Below are 16,771 nucleotides of genomic sequence, written 5' to 3'. Positions count from 1 at the left end.
GGGTATGCTCCACCCTGTAATGGTGTACGGGTATGCTCCACCCTGTAATGGTGTATGGGTATGCTCCACCCTGTAATGGTGTACGGGTATGCTCCACCCTGTAATGGTCTACGTGTATGCTCCACCCTGTAAAGGTGTAAAAGTATGCTCCACCCTGTAAAGGTATAAAGGTATGCTCCACCCTGTAATGGTGTACGGGTATGCTCCACCCTGTAATTGTGTAAGGGTATGCTCCACCCTGTAATTGTGTAAGGGTATGCTCCACCCTGTAATGGTGTACGGGTATGCCCTACCCTGTAATGGTGTAAGGGTATGCTCCACCCTGTAATGGTGTAAGGGTATGCTCCACCCTGTAATGGTGTACGGGTATGCTCCACCCTGTAATGGTGTACGGGTATGCTCCACCCTGTAATGGTCTACGGGTATGCTCCACCCTGTAAAGGTGTAAAAGTATGCTCCACCCTGTAAAGGTGTAAAGGTATGCTCCACCCTGTAATGGTGTAAGGGTATGCTCCACCATTGGTTTGCCCCACCCTGTAATGGTGTAAGGGTATGCTCCACCCTGTAAAGGTATAAAGGTACGCCCCACCCTGTAATGGTGTAAGGGTATGCTCCACCCTGTAAAGGTGTAAGGGTATTCCCCACCCTGTGATGGTGTAAGGGTATGCCCCACCCTGTAATGGTGTAAGGGTATGCTCCACCCTGTAAAGGTATAAAGGTATGCCCCACCCTGTAATGGTGTAAGGGTATGCTCCACCCTGTAAAGGTATAAAGGTATGCCCCACCCTGTAATGGTGTAAGGGTATGCTCCACCCTGTAACTAAATGAAAGTACAGACACTTGCTGTATAGGTCAGCCTGTGTTACTGTCTTGTATTTACGGTGTGCATGTGGCTTATGTTTAGTGTGTAGACAAAGCTGCTTTCGCCACTGATGAGTCCCACCCCTTTACCCCACTCGGGCCATGCCAGGCAAAGATTACTGCTGTTGGCATACCGGAGCCACACGCCGGGGCATGCCCTCAATCTGCACCAGGACAGACCTAGGACAACATGTGCTGCCATTCACGGTGGCGCAGCATTCATAACCAGCCTTGCGAGCCGTAGCGCCTTGAGACCCTCGCGGGTGAGTAGCTGCGCTTTATAAACCCCTGATTGATTGATTGATGAACAGAGGTGTTTGAATGCAATACTGAAGCGCCCGCTATGTGCCCCTTTGTACTTTGAAACCCATTGTGTCTTTCAGCCATCCCAATATTTGTCACCTGATTTTTTCATGAATTCTTTGAATGGTTGTGATGTTTGAGAAATTCCTCAGATGTAGCTTACAAGTCGCATAAGATGGCGCAGTGAGTTAAAAGCTCATTGCTGGTATCTGCGTGTCACAAGGTCGAATCTAACCTGTCCAACTGAGCCTCCCATTTTCCTGAGGTCTGCAACTTCAGTATGAATAAATTATTAACGGCAACACACTTTTTTACAGCTCTGAGTAGTGGTAACATTGTAATATCAAGGTTTATATGAATAGAAACATTGTTGCTGTGGTGATTGATGGCGCTGTACCTGCCGAGAAATGGGGACAACTGCTCCATAATTTGTGTAATATGGACTTTTTTGGGGGTATTTGTATAGAGGGAACTCGGACCGAAGGTTTTAGAGCACTTTACATTAGCCCCTGTTATATTACACAAGGATACATTTATTTTGGATTTTTAGGCATGGGGAGATTAAGTGATTTGCCCAGAATCACAGACAGCTCTGGCCGTTACGCCACATCCTCTTGGCAATTTCATTACATCGACCAAACCTGGCCGAGGTATACCCCTTCTCTTGACTCTCTATCCTAACATTTTAACTTTTTCTAATGAAATATGCACTTGTCCTCGAAGATCTGATGCCTCACTCTTCTACAACCTCTAAAATTGTGCACAAAACCTCATCATGCTCACAGAACAGGCAAACACACACCAGGGTGTTGACCTAGAATACCAACACTCCATCCATTCTCTTCAATGCATGGAACCTGAGCAGCCTAATATTGACTCTAGATCAAATAGTTTTCTGTAAAAGTGGAATGCGTCCAACAGTTTGACAAAGATGGTGAAATAACCCCTGCTCAAGTCCCACCTAGCAGCAATTGGCAAGCAGATAAAACTGCTAGGCCCTCGTCACTAGCAGGTTGGACTACGGAAACGCCCTCTACGCAGGAATTTCGGCCAAACTCCTGAGACAGCTGCAACGAATCCAGAAAGCCTCTGCACGCCTGATCCTCGACATCCCCCGCCGCAGCCACATCACACCCCACCTGAGAGACCTGCACTGGCTCCCTGCCAATAAGAGGATAACCTTCAAGCTCCTCATCCACGCACACAAAGCACTCCACAACACCGGACCAGCATACCTCAACAGAAGACTCAGCTTCTACACCCCCACCCGCCAACTCTGCTCTGCCGGCCTCGCCCGCACTACAGTCCCCCGCATCCAAAGAACGACTGCCCGTGGCAGATCTTTCTCCCACCTCGCCACCAAGACCTGGAACACCCTCCCCACCCACCTACGGCAGACCCAAGAACTGCTGGCCTTCAGAAGGCTCTTCAAGACCTGGCTCTTCGAGCAGTAGCAGCACCCCTCCCTCCCCAGCGCCTAGAGACCCTCACGGGTAAGTTGTGCGCTTTACAAGTGACTTGATTGATTGAACTTAGAGAAGGACTGTGAACCACTGAATGTCGCAATCAATTCATCAGTACACAAAAAAGTTTGACAAACAACAGAAATAGAATCATTCAAACTGCAGAAATCAATACTTAGCCAGAAATCACCTTTTTTCTTTCATGCAATAAAAATAAGCGAATGCCAGAGAAAACTCTCAATGGTTCCATCTTTGCACAATTTTCAACATGGAGGACAAAGCCTCATACATACAAAACAAAGCACTATGTAATGATGCATCACTGCCACAGAGACTCTTTCATCCCGACACATACTGGAAACCTTTTATTTTGCACAAACCCAGAGCCAAACATCATTCAGTGTTCAACTCTATTTGCTTCTACTCCACCGTGATTTTCTGGTTTTATCTTATACCTTTTCTACTCTATTGCTTATCGACCCCCTAGTAAGAGCACCGTGTGACACTTTTGACATAGCTTCAGTCTAATAGGGTCACATCTCTCAGTTCCATGATCTGTCTTCTACAGCGGTCCCTCAAACTCAACTCTGCACTAAAACAGAGCAGCTAACACATTACTGGACCATGCAAGCATGTAGGAGGACATCTTTGTTCGTGCTGTGCCACGGTTATCCAAAGGTACTACATTCTTGAAACTTCTTAAGCAAAAGGAGAACATTACCAATGATTTAGCACTTGATCACTCCACCAATTTATATATGTCCCTTCAGATGACGTAGTGATTCTCGAATCAGAACTGGCTAACAGATCCTTAGTTACACCATTAACCTACACTTTTGCATAACTATTTAAACACCCCAACTGGGTCTCTTCATCTCCATGTACAAACAAACCCCCCTCAAAGCTACTTTAACATCATGTATAGCCTCCACTCTATTTACAACGATGACATTCACAGTCAAGCCCTTTCCACTCCAACACACCCTTCGAGACACAGACAGCAAGCCAACTTAAGAGCAGGCAACTGTATGTGATAACAACAATATTCTGCTGGATTGGAAACACCCATTCTTAGCCAAAGGTTTCTGCTATGTTGATACTTTTGTTATGCCTTTCATGCAACCACCCTTTACCACAAATGCACCCCTGTTGTACTAGTATTTTCACTTCGCACACCAGCTGTTGCTGTCGGGTAACCAACCTCTGGAGAGTTTTTGCTGACTCCTGCAGGCCTGTGAGTAGTTCTAGGGGCTTTGGTCAACAACTTCATATGTGGCACACTATACATTTCTTCTGTTTTTGCCAGGAGCCAAAAGCACCAAATTCAAAGTATAAAACAAGCGTTTCGCCGTAAAGGGAAGACACAACAGCGACAACATCTGGCCCCATCTATGATGGATTGATTTCAATACACACTCCTAACAATTTAAAAATACCTTGAATCTGGCCATGGGATGACATGCGGCTATGATAAAAAGAAGCCTGTTCATCTAGCGCTGTCATCAACCCGGCCTCGCCTCCCTGGTATTGTTATTTAAAACTTATTTTACAATAATAGTTTTACTATGAGGATGTCTTCACACTCACATAGAGATAGATGTTGTCCATTATAGTAAGGTATCTTTCTACAAAACAGATCACATGCCTACTGTGCATCCCTAAATCTACGCACACTCTTGTGTTATGCTTTGTCACAGTGCAGGTTTAGGAAAGTTTTCAGCAAAACCTTCAGCTCTTCAGTAGAATAAGCTAATAAACAGAAACGGGATAATACAATCCCAGCAGTGGCGGCTCCTTCCGCTAAGGCTGAGGAGCATCGCCCCACTGCTTTTTAGCAGTGAAGTTAAGGAAAAATAAAATAATAACTTGCGTTATTATCATTTTAATTTGTCCGGTTGTCCGGCAGCTTTGCAGGGCAGGGCTGCTATCACGACAGGAGCAGGGGGAGAGGTGAGCACACTTTGTAAGTGCGCATGAATGTTTGGCTGGCCCTCTCGGTCCGGCTAAACATTCATGCTCGCTTCGCGTGTTCTCCACGCAGGCTGCATTATACACTGAACCGAACCGCGGTGCTCAGACCAGTCACAATGCTATATTGCAGTGTTGTGATTGGTCAGGGAAGCCTGGGTGTGCTGCTTGTTCTGGCCATAGCAAGGAACTACGGAGGAGAGATGCGGCAAGAAAACGGAGAGAAGGTAAGTGATTTTCGTCTTTTTTTTTATACCAGCTTCCATTGCCCACCCCCAGACTCCAGACTTCAAAACGCTACCCCTGATCTGTGCCGACCGCCACTGGGTACCCCGCTCAGAAAGTACACTACACCTCTCCCTACTAAACCTTACAAAACCTAAACTTAAAACACACATAGGGCTTTTTTAATTAATCACACATGCAAGCCTTTTGGCTTTGTAAGTGCCATTACCTGAGTTGCTCCCGTGGTGACCACCGCTTATTGGGCTTTCAAGACCTTGTTACTGGTCCTGTAAAAACAGAAAAAATAATAGATTCAGTTAAAGAGTTTCAATCCTTTGTTTCAAAATGTAGAAGACACAGACTCTAAATATTAGTTTATTTCCATGTATCAAATCATATGTAGTGATATGGACATAGAGCAGTGTACCAAATCAGCTGCATACTAAAATATTATTAATGAGCACTAAAGCAGTACTATAGGATTATCAAAGTATGTCAAGTAGAGAGAATTACTATGAGATAATCAGTCTGTCCTAATTCCAACCAATTGCTGTAGAGTTAACATCAAGTTCCCAATCTAGAGCAATAAATAGTCAGCTATGTATAATATTAACAGTGTGTACTACATTACACATTGTATTATACAACTTTGGGCATGTATACAATCTAGAGCACTGTTATAAGAGTATCAATACACAAAAAAACAAGGTTATTAGCACAGTATTATGAAAGTGGACTAAATGCAGAAACTTCCGAAAGGATTGTCACGTGTATCAAACCTATGACATTCACACAGGAAAGCCGATGTGCTCCAAATTATGGATATTACCTCAGAAATGTCAATATGGACAGTTCTGGAGAATTATTATGGTGCCCTAAGTTTATTAAAATGAGATCCCTGGGCAAGAAAATTAGATCACTAACAAGCAACGAATCCACATAATTACTCCAGGATGATCAATATGTAACATATTCAGGTCATTATTCATGAATTATGTATTTTAGGGGGAATTAACCCAACAATATCATCAGATAATAAATACAAAACATGGCCAAGGTTTATCAATGTGTATCAGATCTAGAGCATTACTATAGAATGTTTGCTGTATACCAAATACACTGGCACATGCATCAGTGTAGGCTTTTGCGATTCCTTAATTGCGATAATTAAGGAATCACAATTAAGGAATCGCAAAAGCCTATGCATGTAGGAATCGCTATAAAAATAGCGATTCCTACACATTCCTTAATTGCGACTCGCAAAATTCTAGTCGCAATTAAGGGATGCTGTCCCATTCATTCCTGTGGGCCTCCAGGCCCATAGGAATGAATTGGAGATTGCATGAGCAATTTGCGAGTGCCAGTAGGTACTCGCAAATTGCTCATGCAATTTCAAGGGTGCAAGGGTGTCAAAATGACACCGTGTTGCACCCCTGAAATTGATTTGTGCCCATATGTTGCACACACACATGCGCAACATGAAACTTTGAAAAATGCACAAAAGTGCATTTTTCAAAGTTTTTGAAAATTACCATGAAGTTCAACTTCTTGGTAATTTGCTACTCCTATTAGCAAAATCGCTAATTTTTTACTTTAATGCATTGCATTTAAGGAATCTCAATTTGGGATTCCTCAAATGCAATCGCAATTTTAAGAATCGCAATTTAGAGATTCATTAAATTGCGATTTTTGCATTTGGGATGATGCATCCCAAATGCAAAAATACAAGTCCCAAAGGGGCAGATTCTGAGAATCTGCCCGTTTGAGACCGTTTTTTCCTTTGATGCATGTGCCTGACAGTGTATTAATATCGGTCTATCAACATGTGCCAAATTCAAAGCATTCCCTGTGGCATTATCAATGGGTGTCTAATACAAAGGTTTTCTAACAGGATTGTCAAAATTTACCAAATTGTGATCATAAGCATCGGAATATCTACATGTGTCAAATCAAAGGTCACTACAAGGATATTAATCTGAACACTAAATCCAAATCACTGAAATGCAATTATCACAGCATATCAAATCCAGAACATTACAACTTGGTTTTAAAATTAGCTGTAAATCTTGAGCATTGTTAACAGAGTCTTTCATATGTTACAAACCCAGAGCATTTCTGAAGCATGACTAATGTTCATCAAATCCAGAGGATAAGTATCAGATTTTCAATATGTAACAGATCCAACTAATTGCTTAAGGAATACATCTTGTAGCACATCTACAATATTACTATAGGATTTTTAACATATAACAGATGAAAAGCATTTGCAATATGATTTACATTGTGGAGCTACTAAATAATCATATTATATCAAATCTGAACAACTGAATTTTCGATGTGTGCCAATTCCAGTACATAATCCAAGGAGTTTTAATATGTACCATATGCAGAGCTTTAGTACAGGATTGTCAAATTCAAATGATCCATCGATTTAATTTCACATTGTGCCAAACCCAGAGTCAAACACATTGAAATGTGCACCAAACTAAACATACTTTGCTACAAGATTATCAGCATGACCCAAATCCATATAATTACAATAGGATAATCAACATGTAACAAATCTATATCAATAATGCATGATTATCAACATGTTTTAAATCTATGACATCATTGGAGCATTGTAAATGTAATTTGTACTTGTAAAGCGCACTAATACCCATGGGTGTCCTGGCGCTGTACTCATACCGCTGTGGAACACTTCCTGGCTTTTCCCTGTGAAATGTCCACTCCTGGGCACCCCCAAGGTGAAGCCAGGCATCCCAGCGCTGTTGGGGCCATTGTGGAGATTAAGCAAGCTATTGCCCAGAGTTGCAGAGTGGGACCCATGATTAGAATAGGCACCGAGGCGAGAATTATCAGGTCCAAGGAAATTGAGCCCGGGACTCGCCGAAGCAGGAATTGAACCCTGGTCCCTGGTCCCGGGCTAGACCTCTGCATCAGGGTCTGCCGCTCTAACCATTGAGCCACACTTCTCCACAGTTTCAACAACACATGAGAGTGCTTTGGATTATATACATTTATATAATCCAAAGCACTCTCATGTGTTTTTAAAAATGAATCAAAGGCAGAATGCTCATGCCGTATCCCAACGGGATGCTCCAAATGCATAGGAACATTACAGAGCAACGGGGACACTCAGGGTTTAAATATACTGTCCACGGAGTGAGCAATATTTAAGCAGGAAGTCAGTGATGCTGTATAAAAACAATGCAGGTCACCTCTACAGAGTAGCACATTCTTATGCAATATTTTGACCTCAAACCTTTGTTGGGTATCTCCGTTAAGTGGAACATCAGTAGGAAAACTATGGTGTACCAACAAACCTCTGAACGACAACTCCAATGTGCAGAAGAAAGGCTAGAAAAACATGATCATACCAAAAAATGAACGCAGGAATCCTTCATGGAGTAGAAAAGCCTAATGAAATTCATGGACAATATCAACCTTCCAGAAGGACCGGTTATAGAATGGAAAGATGTAGGAAACCCAAAGGGCTCTTACAAACGCCCACTAACACATTTATAGAGTTGAACCTCAGTGTGGAATTCAAAGTGAGAACAGATCTCTGGTGTAGACCTCAATAGAGAACTACCACTAAGAAATCAATGTAGCTCAAAAGAACCGCTTCACAGCACCTCTTTAGGATGATTCATCATTCAGAAATCCACACAGTAGAAACCAATCTTTGTACAATTCCTTCCTTGGTTTCAGCACCTGCGGGGAATCCATGGTGCTCCGATGAACCATAGAGGACCCCAGTAGTAAACCCATGGGTCAATTAAACCAATGCATTGAGCTCTCCTAAGGAAGAACAGTACAAGAATATTGACCGAGCCTCAACAAAGCACAGTATTATCCATCCATGGACCGAAAGGACTTAATAATGCATGGAGCTCCAAAGGGCATCTGTTAAGAACTCCACAGACTCAACCCTCAATAGGAAGTATGTGAAGCTCCAAATAACCTCTTTAGGAATTTGAAAAACACAAGAGCCAAACATGGGGCCAATATAGGCTACTGTAGATTATCCCCACAGAGTAGACATACATTGAAGAATCCATAGTGCCTGAAAACCTGCTGCCACACATCTCCATAGAGTTGAATAACAGTGGCAAATCCATGGAGCTCAAATTAACCTCTGCAATACCACTCTACAGCAGCATCTGTGCAGAACTCCAGCAAACCTCTCTGGGACGCACCAATAGCACCAATAGATAAAAAAATAAGTGAGAAATGTTGGTGCGATCATGGAGTTGTGCAATAGTAGGAAATGTACAAAGCTCCAACAAGCCCCTGTCAAAGAATTCTGACATAGTAGGAAATCTATGCAGTTCCAACGAGCCTCTGTTGAAAGCCTTTAAGGACTTGTACAACTGTGGTAAATCTGTGACACTCTAACGAGGTGCTATGGGTCACTTTGTAGAGCTGTACAATAGTAGGAAATCTAGGGAGTTGCAATGAGCCTCTATGGTGAGCCATTGACAGTCAAACTAGAGTAACAAATCTACACAACTCGAACAAACCTCTTTGGGATGCATCACTAAAGTGGCAATGAAAGGGAACTCCATGGAGCTCAGTGAACCTCGTGGGTCATGTTTATGGGCTCGTCCAACAGCAGGGAGTCTACAGAGCTGCATCGAGCTGCTATGGTCACCTTCAGAGAGCTCATCAATAGTACGAAATCTCTGGAGCTCGAATGATACTCTATTTTAAATCTTTTTTTTGTTTTATATAGAGCAAACTTGACCCAAAGGTATCAGAACGCTTTACACAAGCACTAGTTGCGTTACACACTCGGACACATTCATTTTTGTTAGGCACTGGGAGATTAGGTGATTTGCCCAGAATCACAGGATGTTGAGCGTCCTAGCCGAGATCGAACCCGGTTCCCCAGCTTTGAGGTCGACCACTCTAGCCGTTAGGCCACATCCGCTCTCTCCCCTATATGGGCCACCGCCATCGGGTAGCAAAGGATTAAGAAGCCTATTGAGGGAAAAGAGACATATGGCATTGTGTTTTCTTTGAGCCTCAGCAGGGCTGGACTGGAGAACCAGAAGCAAGCCTGGCAGAAGTGCCCGAATCAGTCCTGCTCGCTTCATCAATCACTCATAGCATTTATAAAGCGCACTACATACCCGTGAGGGTCTCAAGGCGCTGAAGGGGGAGGGGGTGCTGATACTGTGCGAAGAGCCAGGTCTTGAGAAGTGCAAGCTTTCTCTTCCATTCATATATATATATATATATATTCTCTCTCTCTCTCTCCCCCTCTCCCTCTCCCTCTCCCCCCCTTCCTCCCTCCCTCCTTCCTTCTCTGCTCTCCTCCGTCTCTGATGCCGTTCTCTCCACCTTTCCTCCCCTCCCCCCTTTGTCACTCTGGCAGCCTTCTTCCTATGCTTGTCGCCGTTAGCCTCTGGCGTTGGGAAAGTGACGGAAGCACTCGATAGCCCTGGGACCACCGGAGAAACGCCCGTGCAATAAATGACCTGTCCGGCCCTGAGCTTCAGTCGACAACGTAAACAGAGAAACATAAAAAGATAAACATAAAAAGATAAACATAATACTGCCACCTGCGTCTGCCTTGAAATGCAGTCAGACTCAGCCAGAGAGGGAACCCCTGCAATTCAGGGGAGCGCCTCGGGTACAAGGAGGCCACAGTGTTCCTATGAGGCCTGTGCCCCGCCATCGCAACATCCTGCAGTCCGACAGCTTGTGGCTATAGACACAGGAGAGGCGCAAACTAGGTTAATGGTCGCCCTCCCCTCCACGGCCTATGCTAGCCCCAGGGTCCCCAGTGATGGAGACGGTTGCCATGGCAGCAGACGGCGCAGCCTCCGCCCTTTGACCCCGGAGGCACTGGGGCGCGGAAGGGTGGGGTTAGAGTCACGGCTCTGAACCTGGCACATGAATGTCCGGGGGTCACACCTCTAGCCGCCCCCATCTGACTCCCTCCCGGCCTGGGGTTTGCCTCTCTCACACAGGGCACCCCTCGCAGCCCGGGGCATCCGTCGAGGGTGGGTGGCTTTAACGGGTCTGGCTCTGTACCTCCACGCTGCAGCAGGGCCACCGTCTTTGGAAAAGGGCAGTGCGGCCCGGGAACCCTATGCTGGGATGTTATGCTTCCAAACGGGACAGTGTCAGCACTTGTCAGTGGGGCTGCTGTACCTTCTTGGGCAGTGCCCAGCGTCGGATTGGTAACGGGGGCATTCGGGCAATGCCCGAGTGGCCGGGGTCCGAGTTCCAGCTGAGAGCTGCGTTTGAGCAGCCTGGGGGCCGATTTGGGCGGCGTCTCTGTTGTTCGACTATCCCGCCGGCGGTCCAGTGGGTGTCTGAGTGGCCTCCCTGGAGGGAGATGGGCGCTCCTTATCTCCCGTATAGCAGCAATGGTAGAGGTGTCACCCCTTTTCTCTCGCTGGGCCTCCCATTAATGTAGGCATACTGAGCGGGGCAGGGAGCCTGAGCAGCAGTGGCCTCACTTGTTTTCAGGTGTGTTCTCTAGTGTAAACTGATGCCTGCGTCCCCCCCCCCTTTATGTAAAATTACTCTGAAAGCATTTGGCATTGTGCAAATGTGGGTCGATCTTTTTATGGGTGCCCAGGCCGATTTTTAATCCCAATCCAACCCTGCCAGTGCCAAGACCGGCACTTGCCAGTGGGTCTGTTATACTTCTAATGGGGCAGTGTCAGCGCCAGCAGTCGGTGGGGATGCTATACTTATAATGGGGCAGTGTCAGCACTTCTAAGCCTGATTCCAGACGTTTCCAACGCTTTTCGGCAAGGCTGAAGACAGTCGCAGCACTTCACAGCAGATAACAGGTAGTGTTAGCACTTCTTAGCAAGGCTGAGGGCAGTACCAGCACTTCTTAGCAAGGCTGAGGGCAGTACCAGCACTGCTTAGCAAGGCTGCGGGCGGTACCAGCACTTCTTAGCAGGGCTGCGGGCAGTACCAGCACTGCTTAGCAGAGCTTCGGACAGTACCAGCACTTCTTAGCAAGGCAGCGGCTAGTACCAGCACTTCTTAGCAAGGCAGCGTTTAGTACCAGCACTTCTCTGCAAAGATGCAAAGGTACCGGGGTTACTTACCTGAGCTACGGACAGTACCAGGGCTTCTTAGCAAGGATGCAGATACTAGTACCAGCACTTCTTAGCAAGGCAGCGGATAGTACCAGCACTTCTCTGCAACGATGCCGACAGTACCGGGTTTCTTACCAGAGCTACGGACAGTACCAGGGCTTCTTAGCAAGGATGTGGGTAGCGCCAGCACTTCTTAGCAAGGCTGCGGTAGTACTAGCACTTCTCAGAAAGGGTGTGGGCAGTACCAGCACTTCTTCACAAGGCTGCAGGTATATCAGCACTTCTCGGCTGCTTGCTCTGCTTTTGAACGGACAGTCAGTTCATGTGCGTCTCGGTGAGACCGCGCTGACTGTCCTTTTCATAGGACAGGCGGGCAGGAGTGATCTCCCTTCCGTGGGACCGACAGTACCAGCACTTCCCTGCGAGGCTGCTACCCTTCTGATGGGACATATAACCCTAGCACCGTGAGCCCCATTAACCTGGGTAACCTCAAACCATGGTATTTACCGCACTTACAGATGGAGGAAGTGCTGTTTAAAGCGTTATATAAAATCAGTTATTTTAATGGCTGGCACCGCTGCTTCTCAGCGGAGACGCGATCATCTTTGATGGGACAGAGCCGGCCCTACCCAACATGGCGGCCACAGTCAGAGGCCCAGGCTTCCCATGGGCGATGCATGGCACGGATGGCTGCGTGCAGCACTTCTGAAGGGGCAGCTGCGCACCACTCTTGTAGAAACGGCACCGTCGCTTCCTGTCGATGCGGTACCACCTGCAAGACACAGACATGGCACTTTCCGGAAGGACCCACTCTGTCCTCAAGGGGGCAGTCTCAGCATTTCTCTGAAGACCCCGCTTGGAAACGGGAAGCTTGCACCACCTCCCAGCTCACCCCACTCGCAGAATTACTTTTTTCTTAGTCCGAACTGTGGCTAACATTAAATACGGGTAGTACTGGTCGGGGTTTCTCTCGGGCCCGAAATGGTGCACCCAGCCCGCATCCTAACCCCTGGCGGAGTTACTGTACGCTCACACTGCTGCAACAACATCAAGCCACCACTATGGGGCGCTCCGCTACTGCCGGACTCGAAGAAGGAGACAAGCAGCGAACATTGAAACCTTACTTTCCCCTGTTTCAGTCACACCCTACTTTTTTCAGATCAAGGTGGTGTGTAGGCGCTGTAAAAGTTAAGAAGCATTGGATAAATACATTTATTCACAGGTATAAAGTTGAAACCCTGTGCGCCTACCTCACGCACTAGAGCGTCCATTTCATGGTTTGAGAGAACTGGGAGCCAGGGACCGCGGCCTTCCGCGCGCCGCATCCTACATGGACTTTTTTTTTTCCCTTTACTGTGCTATGGTTGCGTCTTTCTCGCTTATGGGACCTCGAGTAAAATACTTATGCGGAGGAACATTATAGGATTTCGCAAGCGTCTGAGGGGTTCACCGGTGATTTCGGAATCTATCTGCCACGATCTGCGCGGATTAGGAAATGTCTTCAGATCTGAGGACTTCTGGGTCGTTGACATTTAAACCACTGTGATCTACATAGGCACAGGCCTGCTGGTGCCTGGAGCACGCGAGGTGCTGTATCCCAACCAGTGCATGGAATAAAGTCCTGCTTGATTTGCACCGGTGCAGATCTGCAGGCCCATGGAGCACGTGAGGTGTATCCCAGCCAGTGCATGGAATAAAGTCCTGCTTGATTTGCACCGGTGCAGATCTGCAGGCCCATGGAGCACGTGAGGTGTATCCCAGCCAGTGCATTGAATAAAGTCCTGCTTGATTTGCACCGGTGCACATCAGCAAGTGCCTGGAGCCCGTGAGGCTTATATTGAGACACGACCTACAGCATCCATAGAGCGCCTCTTTAAGATGCTCTGGAGCACGTTCTATTAACCCTAACACTAGGGGAGTAAAACTTCATTTTGGCAGCTTTACAAACCAGAAACCAGAAACCACTAACCTCATATAATTTGAGAAGAGAAAAAAAAGAGGGAAAATACTGCAGAAGATTAAAACAGCAGCTGAAAAGGTATGAAATAATGAGGGGGCGAGGGAGGGGGCAGTAAGGCACACACAGGAGCAGAGACACTGCCATGGGCCGGGGCAGACATACGAAGGAAGGTACAGGCATGGACAGAAGAAGGAAGGTGGGGTGGGTGAGATGTACTGGGCAGAGTGAGGGGTAGAGATACCAGGGTGTAGGATGGGTCTATAGGCTTAACAGAAGAAGGAAGGTAAAGTGTGGTAGGTTGTATTCGGTTCTGCAGTAGGGGCAGAGACTAGCTTGTGCATAGGAGTAGACATACTAGGGTATACTCAGGTGTGGAGGTACTGTGATATAGGCAGAGGGGAGGTACCGTGGTATATGCAGGGATATGCTGAGGGTGACGCACCAGGGTATAGGAAGGAGTATAAATACTAGGGTGTCCCTTGAAATAGAGGCAGTAGGGTCTAATTAGATGAAATAGGGTATGAGCAATGATAGGTAGACGGTGAAATACCTATACCCATAGGTACAGTTAAACATATTAGGGTTGGCAGGGTCAGAAGTAATAAGCTAGTTGTATGGGACAGATGTACAAGGCGGAGAGGGGGCGGTACTAGTGCACAGAAAGTGAAAAAAAGGATAGATGTACAAGGCGGAGAGGGGGCGGTATTAGTGCACAGAAAGTGAAAAAAAGTATAGATGTACAAGGTGGAGAGGGAAGGTGTAGTGGTACTAGTGTACAGGAAGTGATAAAGGACCTTCGATAACACACAGTTGTAGAATCAACTTGGAGGAACAAACTTAGGTAACATAAGTAACCCTGGGTGTAGTTTGCGTAGTAGCGCTATGCGTAGCTAGGCAAAGTGTACTTCGCACTACGTGAGTTACACGTAGCTACGCGAACTGCGTAGTGCATTGTGCAAAATGCTGATCGTACTGATTGCACAGTGCCGGATGCTTGTCTGCACTGTGCAATCAGTGCAAACCGTATCTTGCACAGTGCAAGCGGTCGTTTTCTGCCGCTTGAGTAGATTTCTACTCGAACTGCAGCTTTCTCAACGCTGACTGGTAGTCTCTCATCGCGAGCGGTCCCGAGCATACGCGACCACTCGCAATGAGAAACCTGACCTCTCCGCGTTGAGAATCTCGCCGGGAGGTTTATTTTCCATGCTCGCGATCGGCAACTTGATGTTGCTGATCACGAACGAGGGAAAAGTCTTGCCGGGATGGAAATTTTGCTAGCTCGCGGTCACCAACTTGATGTTGAGGACCACGAGCAAGCAAAAAATGACCACTACACGTGTTTGCACTGTGCTACGTGCAATTTGCGTTGTGCGAAGTAGCGCAAATTTTGCAAACAACGCGAGCGTAGCGTAGTACTTCGCCCAGGGTTAAACATAAGGTTGGTGTCAGCTAGATTATCAAGCTAGAACTAAAAGAGGTTATGGGGGAGCAACTACATGCTACACAGTGCAGATGAGAAGACAGCAAAAGAACACATGCAATGTCATGGAGAGCTAAAGAAAAAAAAGCAGCTCTCTGAATGCGTGCAGTGGAAGCATACAAGTCATCTAACCAAAAGGATTGTAAAGAACTATGCTCCAAGGTTAGGACAAACGAAAAAAGACAGGAAGAAAGCCATCAAATAAAATTGACAAGAAAGACAGCCAATGGTAAGCAGAGGGCTGACCTAATGACCACGAATGGTACTATCCATAAGAGAACTTTTGACAATAAACAGCTAAGCTGTCTGCAGCCAAGTTTAAAAAAACGGAAGGAACCAACAAGTCATCTTCTGATACCGTCCTTGGGTCAGGAAGGTCCAACCCACCCAGATCCGTCAACCTCCTTCACCGAAGACCCCAATCTTCAAGCAATACCTCTTCAACGTGTCATCCTCCGAACAAGCACTTTGCTTTATCTTAGTGCCGTGATGTCCTTTGGGATGAGTGTTGCGCTCTACAAATACAAATACAAGGGGTCTAGGCTGGCAACTGCCCCTATTCTGCCTTTATCCTCTTCCTCCTCAATCAAACCCCCAGATGGCTGCAGCTTTACAATTTGATTAAAGCGAAACAATCCCTAAATATGCACACATGCAAAGTTCTTTGAACAGCCCAAAGGATAACCTTTCCGAAAGGATAGCCAAGATATAAAGTGGAAGAAGGAACTGGGCGGGAAGGACATTCTCAAGACCAAATTATTTCAAGCACCACACTTTAGATTAAATCCTCACCGTTAATGTGGGCGGTACTCAGATGATCACAGCTTGCGTGAGAAGCACCAGTTCAACAAACTAGTGAAAGTCAATGGCTGGCCAATGGACAAATTCGGTGCTTTAAGGACAGGCTGGTGCCGACGAAAGGCCATTGGAGGGGGCAGCCCCAGGCAGATGCCGGATGGAGCCTAGCCTTTCCTGCCGCTCCGACGCGGTGTCGCAGAAACTGCTGACTTGCCCATAGGCCAATGGCAACATTCAGAAGATGCAGCCACATCCTTGCTGCTATCATGTGATAGACACAAACAGAAGACAGGAAGAAGGTTCAACCGAGGCCAACAGAAAAGAGTGCGTAGAGCGGCAACATCCACACTGTGGACCAGGCAGATCATTTCCTGTATGTTCCGCAGTACGTATGTATATCTCTCGTGTTCATTTGATTAGATTATAAAGACATATTCAGATACGCAGAATGCAATATGCTGTTTATAAACATTTTAAAGTGTAGCGAGGGACCATGATGAGAGGCGAATGCTTGAGCAGGTCATGATGCCGCTCTACTCCCCCAACAAGGGTAATAAATAGCATATTGCACCATGCGGATCCGCATGATTTATGCCATTCTGTCTTTCATGTGCCGTAATTAAAAATAAAAGGTATTTAT

The 16,771-nt window shown here is 46.3% G+C and overlaps 1 long non-coding RNA gene across 1 annotated transcript in view; it reads right to left on the bottom strand.

Annotated features, from left to right (window-relative positions):
- Positions 1-16,771, bottom strand: part of LOC144770747 (uncharacterized) — a 502,054-nt gene that overhangs the window by 340,009 nt on the left and 145,274 nt on the right. Inside the window, exon 3 of the long non-coding RNA XR_013599001.1 lies at positions 5,050-5,107. This is a non-coding gene — a long non-coding RNA (uncharacterized LOC144770747). The remainder of the gene's footprint in view (positions 1-5,049; positions 5,108-16,771) is intronic.

This window comes from Lissotriton helveticus, chromosome 7 (genome assembly GCF_964261635.1).
Source record: "Lissotriton helveticus chromosome 7, aLisHel1.1, whole genome shotgun sequence".
Taxonomy (NCBI): domain Eukaryota; kingdom Metazoa; phylum Chordata; class Amphibia; order Caudata; family Salamandridae; genus Lissotriton; species Lissotriton helveticus.
Note: the sequence above shows the minus strand (reverse complement) of the source record. Positions and strands in the feature narration are given on the sequence as shown.